At 45.4% G+C, this 12,322-nt stretch overlaps 1 long non-coding RNA gene across 2 annotated transcripts in view; it reads left to right on the forward strand.

Moving 5' to 3' along the window:
• The first annotated feature begins 4,782 nt into the window (after positions 1 to 4,782).
• Positions 4,783 to 12,322, forward strand: part of LOC311603051 — a 58,637-nt gene continuing 51,097 nt past the window's right edge. For both annotated transcript variants that reach the window (XR_014780932.1, XR_014780933.1), the window contains exons 1-2: positions 4,783 to 4,908; positions 5,472 to 5,713. This is a non-coding gene — a long non-coding RNA (uncharacterized lncRNA). The remainder of the gene's footprint in view (positions 4,909 to 5,471; positions 5,714 to 12,322) is intronic.

Consider the following 12,322-nt stretch of genomic DNA (forward strand, 5'->3'; position numbering starts at 1 on the left):
GTGAGCAGCAGTTTTGTGATATGCTTCTATTCTTTTTTAAATACATTCCACAATGGTAATGATTGATACCTAACTCTTAACTGTTGGGACCAAATTTTCACTCTTCTTGGGAGTTTCTACTTTTACTTTTACCTCCAAGGGGACTGGGAGATATAGATTCCTTTGTTGATTTTGGGGGGGTGGGCACTGGAAAGATGTCTCTCCTTTCATCTTTCCCCTATATGTTCCCATATGTTCTTAACGTCATCTCTTAAGGAAACTATCTCCTACATTACTCTTCTCTAGAACAGTCAAGTAAGAAAGAGTCATTAACCTCAGTGACTTCCTCCTGCTTCCTGCTTGCTCAGAATGACTGCAGAAGCAACCGAGGCACCTGGGGGAACTGGTTTCTGTGTTCCAAGAAAAAACTCCAGGCTCATCTTTAACAAAGACTCATATGAGGAGCTTTTGTTCCCTGTAAGCTCAGCCACAATCATGTCCAGCAAAGTGAAACTAAAAATGTAAACCCAGGGAACGCCAGGAGGGCCAGAAGCATGTGTGCTCCCTAGGAGCAGCGCAGGGGTCTGCCAAGCCGTCGGGCCTCTCCAAGGACTTGCCACAGGTCCATTCACAAGCCACTCGCATGCCATTCCGAGAGGTTACAGCGTGGACGTACAACATGGCTTCCACCAAATATATTTAGACTTGAGAATTCTGGTCCACAAACACGGTAGATGTCATTACTAAGGTTTTAACTTTTCCAATCATTGGTTGTAAAAATGCAGGTGACATTTGCATATTAGTCTTGTATCCATCAATTCTGAGCAATTTACAAATGTACAGTTCTAATAGTCTGCAGGTAATTTGGGTGCTGTTTAGCATGAACACAATCATGGGTGTCTGAATAATATTTCCTTTGCGTGTGTACTTTTTTTCCTATCTTGCTTCACAGCTTAGAGTTTCCTCGTACAGTGGTGCACAGGAGGAAGGCTAGCAAGCATCTTTGCTTTCTTTCCCATGTTGCAACACTTCACTCTTCAGTATAACATGTAATGTAGGAACTGTGAAGATTTACTTTCATCTTATTTAGAAAATTCCCTTCTATTCTTAGTTGTCTTTGAAACGAGGTCTCACTCTGTAGCTTATACTGACCCAGAACTTACTATGTGGGCCAGGCTGGCCTTGAACTCTCAATGTTCCTCTTGCCTCTGCTTCTGAAGGGCTGGGATCCCTTGTGTGAGCATCCACCCCCAGCTACGTTCTTCCTGACCTCAGAGCTTCTGTTGGTTGATTTGTAGGGTACAATCTTGAGCTCTGAGGGTGCTTTCTGTATCCTGTGAGATGTCTGTTATTCCTCCTTTAGTCTACAAATGTGTTTTATTCTTCATAGGACTTAGTTGTTTCTGAGTTTTTCCTTGCTGCAGAAAAGACCATGCTTTATGTGATTTTTACAGAGCTAATCTTTTTATTCAGTGTGTGTGTGTGTGTGTGTGTGTGTGTGTGTGTGTGTGTGTGTGTATCCAGATCAGACGACAGCTTCTGAGAGTCAGTTTTCTCCTTCTACCACATGGTTGCCAGGGATTGAACTCTGGGTTTGGCAGCAAGGACCCTTTCTGCAGAGCCATCTCACCAACCCCGAATTTTCTTAATGAATGTTTATTGGGTCCAAATACCTATTCTGAGGGTTTTTGATAAGCATATGCATTTGTCATCTGCATTTAAGCATTGAAATTTTGGGCTGGCTCTGGGGGGTGTGACAGCAGGAGAGTTGACCCTGCTCCTAGCCAGCTGCAATACTGGGGGGTGGGGAGGGGCACATCGCGGAAGTTGCAGGTGAGCTGACCCTGAGGATATGGGCTGGCCCTGCTACTCCTGTACAGTGGCATAGATGAGGGAGAGATAGCCTCTTACCCCCTCACCCCTTACCACCTGTAACAGGTGAGAGACATGGCCCTGGAGTCATGAGAGCAGGAGACTGGGCTCGGCACCTTGCCCTGGTTGTGGGGGTTTCCGGTGAGCCAGCCCAGAAAGTGTGAGATCACTGGAGTTGGAGAGCTGAGCTGCTCAGATACCTCTTAGGCCCAGATCCAGGGCTTTGAATTGGCCCACCCCAACATCTACCTCATTGATGAACTCCTAAAGTGTGTGAAGGGGCCGGGGCGGGTCCTACAGATCCAAAACACCAGGATCTTCATGACACAGGACAACAACAGGACCTGGGGATCAAGCCCAGGTCGTAAGGCTTGGTGGCAAGTGTTTTCATTGCTGAGATCTCTTGACAGCCCCAGGTTCATTTTTCTTTATGGATGAAAAAAATTACATTATATATATATATGTATATATATATCACATATATTCTTTATCCATTCCTTTACTTTTGGACATGTAGGTTGGTTCAGTAACTTGCTGATTATGAATGGTGTTTATGAATACAACTTGGAGTCCTTTGTATGAGCAGCCAGGAGTGGTACGGCTAGATTATATGATGGATATCCTTTTTTTTTTTTTAATTCTTATTGCTTTCTATAGTGGCTGCACTACATTCCCTACCAGCAGTGTGTAGGAGTTACCTTTTGTCCACTACTTTGCCAGCATTGGTTGTTATTTCATTTCATCGTGTCTGACCTTCTACTTGGATAAAATAAAATACTTTAGTAGATTTGATTTGCATTTCTCTGGTGGCTAGTGAAAGTGGGCATTTTAAAATATGTTTATTGGCCATTTGCATTTCATCTTTTGAAGACTGTCTGTTCACTTCCTTAACCTGTTTGTTGCCTGGGTATTTTCTGTTTAGGTATTGAATTCTTAGGTATTTTCTAGATACTCACCTTCTGTCATGTAGCTAGCTAGCAAAGTTTTTCTTCCATTTGTAGGCTCTTTTTACTTGGTTAGCTATTTCTTTTGCTGCACAGAAGCATTTTAATTTCATGAAGTCCCATTTGTCAGTGGCTAGCCTTATTTCCTGAGATACGACGTCCTTCTGTGAAAGTCCTCGCTTGGGCCGGTGTCTTAAAGAGGTGTCCCTACTTTGTCCTCAAGGTTTTATTAAGGTCTGTGAGGCCTTTGGAGTGAGTTTTCAGTCAGAGTGAGAGACAGAGCTAGCTTCATTTTCCAAATGTGAGTACCCAGTTTTACCAGCACTCTCTGTGGAAGATGGTGTCTTTTCTCCAGAGTGTGTTCTTGGGATCTTTGTGAAAAATCAGGTGTCTGTTGCTCTGTGGTCTTCTGTCTGGATCTTCTGTCTACTCCATTGGTCCACCATGTCCCTCAGATTCTATCCAAAGTTGTGAAAAGGGGGTGGGGGAAGGGCAAGAAGCGAGTCCAATACCTCAGTAAAAGACCCCCCAAAATTTATAACTTGATTTTGAGCAATTGGCAATCCAGTATTATTGTAGAAACACTGAATCTGTTACAAAAGCTCCTCTTTATGGTCACTGGCAAATAATGAGCAATCCCAAATTTGTGAGGACCAGGCTGACAAGTGTTTTTGTAGCCGCCTAGGTGCTGAGCGTCTTTAGCTTTCTGAGTCCACAGTCTTTCAGCAATATCCTTGTGTAGCTGTTTTGCCAACGCAGCCTGGACAATGGATAAACATACGGGTGTGGTATGGGCCAATAAAACTTTATTTGCAAAGCCAGGTGTTAGGCTGAATTTGGCTTGCAGGCTCTGGTTTGCTGAGGTCTGGTGTAGGAGACAGAAGAGATTCCCGGGAAGATCTGTTTCTGTAGTAACTTGAAAACAGACAAGAAAGGATGCTTTTTCTTTTCCTACACGAATGTTTTACAAGTGAACTTGGCCTCTCATTGCCCTGGGTGGGTCAGATGATTGATTTTGCAGAGGTTATTTGTCTCTCCTGAAAGTTTTTATTTTTTATTGCAAGGATGACACCTTTAGACTGTACTGGGGGCATCTCAGAGTTGTCTTTAGGAATAACATATTCTTTTACTGACTATTTTTAAAAGATCATAAGAGTCTCTGTTGAAGTCATCCCATTAACTGCACAGATGTTTTCCATTCATGCAAACTCCTCTCCACGCCACTCATCTCTGACAGTGACTATTGGTGTAACTTAATAATAGGTCAGATTTCTAAAGATCTAATTTCTAGGTTTAGATGAACACAGCTGATGTCTGAAAAAGTTATTCTTGAAGCATATTTTTAAAAATTAAATATATATATTTAGTGCACGTATTTTAGTGACGTGCAATCTTGGTGTGCTACTTAAAATAGTCTCCTGGAGTTAAGCAATCTTCCTGCCTCACCCTCCTGGGAAGCTGGGATTACAGGCGTTTGACGTTGCTTCGTTGCTTCGGGATCTAAGCAAACTGCCAGAAGTTGAGAGTAAACACTGAAAAGGAGCATCCTTTAGAATGAGAGCCAGGAAGGGGCGTGGCTGAGAAGGCACTGAATTGCATCTGGGATCTACCATACCTTCCCGGCTACATAACCTCATACACTCCCTTTGGCTCAAACTAGTCGTGAAGTACATGTGCCCCCTCCAGCTCAAAGAGCCTAGCAATGCAGAGGACTTTGTGTCGGGGTTGGGATTTGGAGGGTGGTGGCCTCATGTCAGGCTGGGGACTGGGAGGTGGCAATGGCAAGGGCATGAAGTGCAGACAGGGCCGCAGCTGAGAAAACCATCTGCCCTGGGAATTCGAGGACTTTAATATCATTGGAAACTGAAGTGGAAAGGGACAAAGGGAGAAGAGGCTCTTCTCACAGGCCAAGCCCAAAGCCTTGCAGACCTTATGATGCTTGGATCCCATTGTTTACAGTCCTCAGATTCCATCCCATAATTCCATCCCATAGGCTACAGGGAACCATTAAGGAAACCCCAGCATGGAAGGAAGATGAGCAGATCCGTGGGCCAGACGATTGTTTTACAGGAGGCATAAAGTAGCTGAAATGGGACAAGAACATCAAGTGTAGGTTGGTGGCAGTTACCATGAAGAGAAATGACAAAATCCTGAGACAGGACGGTGACAGGAGAATGGAGAAAAAGATAAAAATAACAAAACAGAAGGAAGGAGACTCACAGTGCTTGGCTGCAGACATGAAGAGCACAGGGAAAGCTGGCCCAGGGTTCTGGGTCACACAGCTGTGCTGACCAAGGTGGACGTGATAAAAATAGGGAGTAAGGGGATGCGGATGGAGAGACCGTGCGAGAGGAGGGGCAACTGTCAGGCACTTGACTTGGGGCAGGCTGAGATTCAGGTGTGTGGGGTTATATAGTTGGAGCCAGCCAGCGACACCGGGTGAGCAGATGGCAAAAATACTCAGCAAGAGTTTGCTTGGTTCTGACCTTCGAGACAAAGCCATTTGTTTTGAAGGTGCATAAAAAGAGGGGAAAGAGAAACATGTAGAAATGTGCATAGCCAGTTAAAAGGTGAAATAATTCTGTGGGTAGGTCACATGATATACCAGCACCCGGAAGTGCTTAGGGGCTGTGAGGAAGAGTCCCACTAAAATGGGTAATTAGAGGTCAAAACCAGTTTCAGGTGGCTACGCGAAGGACACCCAGACTGCAGAGTGGAGCAGAGGAATCTGCAGGCAACTCCTATAGGCTGCGCTTTAAGGGATGAGGAAAAGTAGCCTGGAGCACACAAGACCCCCCAGGGAGAGAGTCCCTGAAGGCAGAGAGTCCCCTAAGAGAACAAGTGGAGGAAAGGAAAGGCAAGAAAAGAAACTGGTGGAGCAAAGAACACAAAGGATGAAGCTGCCCCCCAGAAAGCGGGTAAGCGGATGCATATGAGAATAAATCATCACCATGGTTACTGTTTCTTGCCATGTGACTATACATTTGCATTCTGTAGAGTGTGGGCATAGTAGGTGAATGGAGAGAACAATGCTGACAGTTACTGCGACACCCAGTTATCTGGAGAGAACCGTGAAATGGGTGTGGATCCCACTACTAGGTGACAAAGGTTGAGAGTCTGGACAGGAACTGTGGGAAAATGGCTCTGTGACCTTCTCCCTCATGCCTGCTTCTTCTTGGCCCAAGATCAGCAGTAATTGTGGTGTCCTTTCTGTGTTCCTCATCCGATCAGAATTCATTCCAGGGGTGTATGCAGCCTCTCACAGTTTACGAGAGTTGGCATTTAATCTGAACATTGTTTGTGATCCTTGGACTGTGGTAAAAACGACAAACGCTGTAAGAACTTGAAGAAAGTTAATTGTTTCTGAGTAAATTGTACGTTCTTTAAAGCCGAGGGTGGTATGTTCTTTAGCGCAGTCCACATTATTACAAGCTAAGGCTCAATGAGGGCTTACGGAATTTCACAGTTTTAAATGATCCCATAAGGGGCCAGGTCAGTTCGGTGTGTGCGAGCATGTTGTCGTTATAGCCGTTTTGTACGTGTGGAGAAAAGCCACAGTGTTTTCTTTAAAGGAGTTTGTGTTCTGCATGACCACTTTCCCAACCCCACAACTTAAGACTTTGTTTCCTTTGTTCTTATGGAAGATGGGAAGCAGCTGGTCAGCACCCTCAGCTAATGCCTGTTAAAGGCCTTCTTAAAGAGATACCCTCGCTTGGGGACGTTGGGCGCCAAAGCATAAATCCTGTGTGATTTCATTTTATGTGCTATGCAGAGCTGTCAACCTTGTGGAGATGGAAAGTGGGGTGGTGGCTGCCAGAGGTGGGGGGCAGATGGGGGGTGTTCAGGATGATGGCTTTAGTTTTCCAGGATGAGCGTTTGGTGTCTGTGATAGGCATGGTAGTCAACAACATGGTAAATGCATTGACTACATTGAACTTTATCCTTCCAAATGGTTATGATGTTAAAAAAAAATTCTTTGCATATGTGGAGAGGCGTGTGTGCTCCAGTGTACTACAGAAACCATCGCCTAGCTCCTACATCTGCAGAATTGTTTTCTCTGGTACATTTGTTTTTCATCTTTCTTTGTGGCCCTTCTTCCATTTTTCCCCCCAGAGACATTTGTTGCTCTTCTCTGGACCATCTTCAAGACTTCCACAAACCAGATGTAGTTTGGGCAGGATGGCCAAGCCAGTATAGAAGAAAGGCTAGCTCGGATGATCAGGGTCGTGCTGCGCAGGTTATTTCATGTTCACAGTAGCGCTGTGTGTGGGTGATCTACAGATGTGGCTCTGTTATTCCCACAATATTGGTGGGGGTGACTGAGCCAAATGGATACCAATGAACTTGAAGCTCACCATGGTCTTTGGCCTTTTCATCATATGTTAACATTGGTAGCATTTTGGGTTTACTTAATAACACATCAGATATGGGCTTCTCAAAATCATAAATGCGTGATCTCACTCTCTCAGCATGTTTTCTAAATCAAACCTTTTGCTTTTTGGCTAGAGCCTGTGATTCCTTTGTAGACCTCCTGAATATACCAGGGTACCAATGTCTTCCTTCCTGTGTTCCCCCTCCCCCAGAAACACTGCACTGAAAGTTTTTAATTTCTGAACTTATGAGTTATATACAATGAGGAGTCATGGGCTACAGCTTCATTGGGTGGTCCTTCCTTGTCAGCAAAGTAGGTCAAAAATTTTAGTTTTTAATAACTCTCCTTTGTTCTTGCCCTATCTGTGAAGACTTGGGGAAACTTGAATAGAAATCCTGATTATGTTATAGTCAGTATGTAACTACAGTCCAGTTACCTCAAGGAAAAGAACCAAATGGTCCTTTACCCATGATGTATTGTATCGTCATTGCTTTAGTTTGATATCTGCGTTTCCTCTCAGCTGTCCTGAGTAAGGGCAGAGGAAAAAGGTGGGGAAAGTATTTAGAGAGAACACTGGTATTTAAGATTTACCTACGACTTAGAAATATACTATGAACGCCAACCAAAACTTTGTAGTTTGCTTTCTGAGAAAACAAAGCCAAGCTGATGCTCTGTTAGCTGGCAACAGCATGTGTGTGTGTTTCCCAGTTGTAATGCCCTCTCAGAAGATTCTCCCAGGCCTTCTCCATGCCATAACACCCAGCCAGAGGTCTCTCCTGGTGTGATTCGCATGGTGCATGTCTATGCATCCAGTCTGTGGCCTTACATTAATTAATGGCTCTAGTTTTGGTAGAGCAATAGCATCTTAGGCCTTAAGTGCCATTCAATCTATACCAGAGTTTACCATTTCAGGAGTGCTGAAAGGTAGCACTAGAAGAAGTGAGAAAGCGGTCAGAAACAGCATCTGTGGTAGGTCCAAGTTCTTCCCTGCAGGATGGGAAGTTAGATTTATCGAAACTGATGTTGGTCTGGAGCCCCATGCCCGGCTGGCGCCATGCTGTCTGCTGGCCTTTCAAAGGGAATTCTAGCCTTCTTCATTTGGCTTCATATTTCTTGGATTGCCCATGTGTTTTGGACAGTGGACTGCCTGTGTGGCAGGGTTCCGTGATGCTGTTTAGCTCTGAGTTACGGAAAAGCATTGCTGACCAAGTCCTGACATGAGCTGGGTGGCCATAGCCTGCCTTAGGTGTCAGGCCTCGTTATCAGGATGTTGTGCCAAATGGGCCTGGACTGGTTGTTTATCTTCTCCTCTGAGGACAGTCAACCCAACAGAGCAACTACTGAGTGCCCGGACAGAGCTGTGTCCCTGGTGTGTGGAAATGCACAGTCAAACTTGTAGCTCCTTTGGAGATGCCACCATTCTTATTAAAGATCTTTACAACAACAGTGTCCTTGAAGAGATGAAATCAGACAATGCTGGGGAGGGTTTCTCTGCTGGCCAACACATCATAGAAAACCCTGTCATGACCTCTAATACAATGTACAGCAATGGACATCTTTCATAGTGTGTATGGGTTGGTTATGAATTGTTGGGACGTGTTTAGTTAGTAGTTTAATCAGTGTCAGATGGTGTTGAAATTTTTCACAAAGGCTCGATGTCATGTCCTAGCCATCTTTCTGTTACTTACCAAGAATCCCATCACCCCAGCTATTCTGTGGTCTGAAGTTGCAGTGTTTATCAGTATAGATAACTCAAGAAACATTTCCCCTGGCGTTCCTAAGAAGAAAGGAGTGTGACTTCCAGTCCCGAGAAGCACTTCGTGGAGACAGTCAGAAGGCTGCACATAAAACGGCAAAGTAGCTCCAAGAAGTCCAGACAGGGGAATTCACAGATGCTCATGTGTAGGAACCACCAGCTCAGACCCAGCACTGGGTGGGGACTTCCAGTGAATTCAACCCCGTTGGCTTACCCGAGGGACACACACCTACATCAGGCTGATGTAAGTTTTGAAGCTTTGGTGGGGGAGGTCACAGGAGCCATTTTTTCTAGAAGGCACAGATGCTTAAAAGGCGGCAGACCTACCCTGGCACTCAGGAGCACAGTATGGGGGAAACCAGGCCATCAGCTGCGATGTGAGGAGAAATAAGGAGCAAAACAGTGTCACGCTCTGACTCTTCTCAGATTTCTCCTCGTTCTTACTTTGTCAAGCGAGGCACATGGAAGGGACAGGGGAAGAAACTACCTTGCGCACTGAAGGGAGAAGGGAGAGATGAGTAGCTTCAGGGCAGCATAGAAGCCTTAGAGTACATGCATTCCCATGGGAAATACGTCTGCTTCAGAGTTCAGGACATGTGCTTTGATTTTCCTCTCTCTGTCTCTGTCTCTGCCTCTCCTTCCTTCCTTCCTTTCTTCCTTCCTTCCTTCTTTCCTTCTTTCCTTCCTCTCTTTCATCAATGTCATCACAAAGAGTTAACACTGGTTTCACAAAGTGAGAAGAGGTAGACAAGGCTCTTTTGTTTTAAGCCATTTCCTCCACCAGGATAAAAAGAAAAGACTCTTGCTTAGGCATACATACTAAGGCTCTTTGCATTCGTCAGAGGGAGCAGCAGGCAGTGCAGGTACAGGGCAACAGTCAGGTATTGTATCCACAAGGCCTTCGGGCCCAGCAGGCTACTGTGGGTTTCATGACTCTGGTGTGTGGCCCACCTCCACCCCCTCCTTCTGCCCCTCCCACCCCTACCCTCCCCCCCAGCCTGCTTCCCCGTTTGAAGTGGCTGGGCCCACTGCCTCCACCTGGAAACTGATAAGACACACTCCCCAGGCTCTCATGGTTTTCCAATACAAACAGGGAAGAATGCTGTCGTGTTGTGGTACAGGAGCTGCTGGCTGGCAGGGTCTCTAAAGACTCAACGTGGCCTCATTTCTGCCTCCTCTTGTGTTCCCAGGATGATTCTCAGCTCAAAACTAATAATACCGATGTGTTCTTGTTAAATTAACAAGTATGGACCCTCCGCTCCTTCTTAAAACCTGATGTGACGATTTCAAAACAGCCCCCCCTCCCAACCCCGTAGGCAGTCGAGAAAGTGGTTGTGACATTGTGGGCTTTGTTCTCATTGAGGATAATGTACTTGCCCAGCAACACTGGGAGTCAGACCCTGTGCTTGTTAGGAGGATCAGGCCAGCGAACGGTGTCTAGAGGCACGTCCATGCGAAAGGGAAGGGCTCAGGTTATTTTCAAAGCGATTGCATAGATGAATTGAACATTGATAGAGTGGAGTTAAAAACATCTGGCATTACATGCTATACATAATTGCTCAAAGATTTCCCTTTTATCATTTTGCTAGGGAAAGGACATTTAATATAAAATTACTATTCTGAGTGGTCCTAATTAAAGAGAGGCAAACCCAGCTCACACAGCCTTGTGGTGATTTAGTAGATTTCCTTTCCCAAGGATCTGCCACACAAAGACTATCTGTGGGATGTGTCTTTTTTTTGAAGGAAGCTTAGCTTTGGTTGCCTCTCTTAAAAGCTCCTTGTTCTGTGTGTTTGGACTGAGGAGCGCACATCTGTAGATGCTTCTATACTTGTATTTCAAGCAGATTTACATCAAAGCAGAAGAAGCCTGATGCGCTGTTCAAGTTCCCTTCCCACCCAGGTTGTCGCCTATTATTTTTGCATAATGTAGTCTCACTTCAGAGCAGCGTGGATCCTGTAGCCATTTCCTCCCAGTCAGTCAGAACATCTGGAAAGCCCTCGTTGGAGACTAAGGATCGAGGAGGGAATGGTAGACGTGGAACGAATCAGTTTCCCGAGGTATGTGCGTGTCTGAGACAACTGTCCTCTTGTAGCTTTCTGCGTCTCTTTTTGTGGCACCTTCTTTCGCTGGCACGGCAGCCTCCCAGCAGCGAGCCATCGTGCAGAGTTTTGCCTGGCAGTTTACCCCCCTCTCTCTCTCCTTTTGCCTTCCTGACTATGGACATGGGCAGAGTTGGCATCCCCTGATTGTGTACTGTTTACTTGGCTAGCATGACTGCAAAGACACCCACCCATCTTTGCGTCTTCATCAAAGGGGAGGTTCACATCTTTATTTGAAGAAATGGGAGCTAACGATCAGGGAGGATGAGGTCCCTGAGAACTAACTGCCTATGTGTCAGCGCCCACAGATTTCATTCAGGTGCAGCGATTTCCATCCCTGGGTTCATTTTTCTGTCCCCAGCAGACATGAATAAACTTAGGCAAACAAACAGTGCCGCGAAAGGGCATCCAAGAGATCTCAAGGCAAAGCAGCAGTCCTTGGCTTCTGGATCAGTAAAATTATCTATTTCAAAACAATCCAAAAAAAAAAAAAAAAGTAAGGGGGCGGGGGGGGGGGGGGGAAGGAAACCAACAAAAGGGATAGTGTTGTTTATGTAACTTTTTTGTAAGGTCAGAAAAAGTTTTTTCTCTCTGGGTAAAAGCTGGGTATGCTATGTGCTCCCAAGCTGAAGAGGCTGCAGGGGAAAGCAAGGGTCCCTCTTGGGAGTTTCCTTTATTAATGACTTCAGCCTTTCTCCCTTGTGACTTTTTTTTTAAATGCTCTGCTCCAAAAGTTCTTAGGAACCATTGTTGAGAGCTGGGTAAATTATACATTCCTGTTGTCAGGGCCCTCTAGGAGGACAGGCAGGGTGATCTAGCAAGCAGCACAGTTCCTGTTGTCACAGATAGGAGGAGGGCTAAGAGCCAGGGTAGCAGTTATCCAGCTTGGGCCTCCTACCTTGGCCTTTTCATGCCCAGCCAGATTTGTTCAGCTGAGGACTAACATCTCACTTTCTCTGAGTTCCCATTGTTTGCTACTACCTGGCCATGAGTGGCCACTTGTACAGAACCTGCCAGTTGAAACGAATATTATAGAACCCACCTTTTAAAAAAGCAAAGACTTTATCATAAACTTTTAAGAAATCCTAAAAATGGAGCTGAAAATGAAATTTACAAATGAGAAATAAAAAACCTTGGCGGGGGATGGGGTGGGGGTGGGCGGTGGTGGTGGTTATGGTTTAGTAAGTAGACTGCATGCTAAGCACACACAAGGGCCCTGGGATCAACCCCTGGCACTGCAGATTCCAGTGCTCAGGAGGTGGAGGCAGGGAATAAGTTCAAGGTTATCCTCAGCTAACA

This window comes from Acomys minous (assembly GCF_964271855.1).
Source record: "Acomys minous genome assembly, chromosome: 8".
NCBI lineage: Eukaryota > Metazoa > Chordata > Mammalia > Rodentia > Muridae > Acomys > Acomys minous.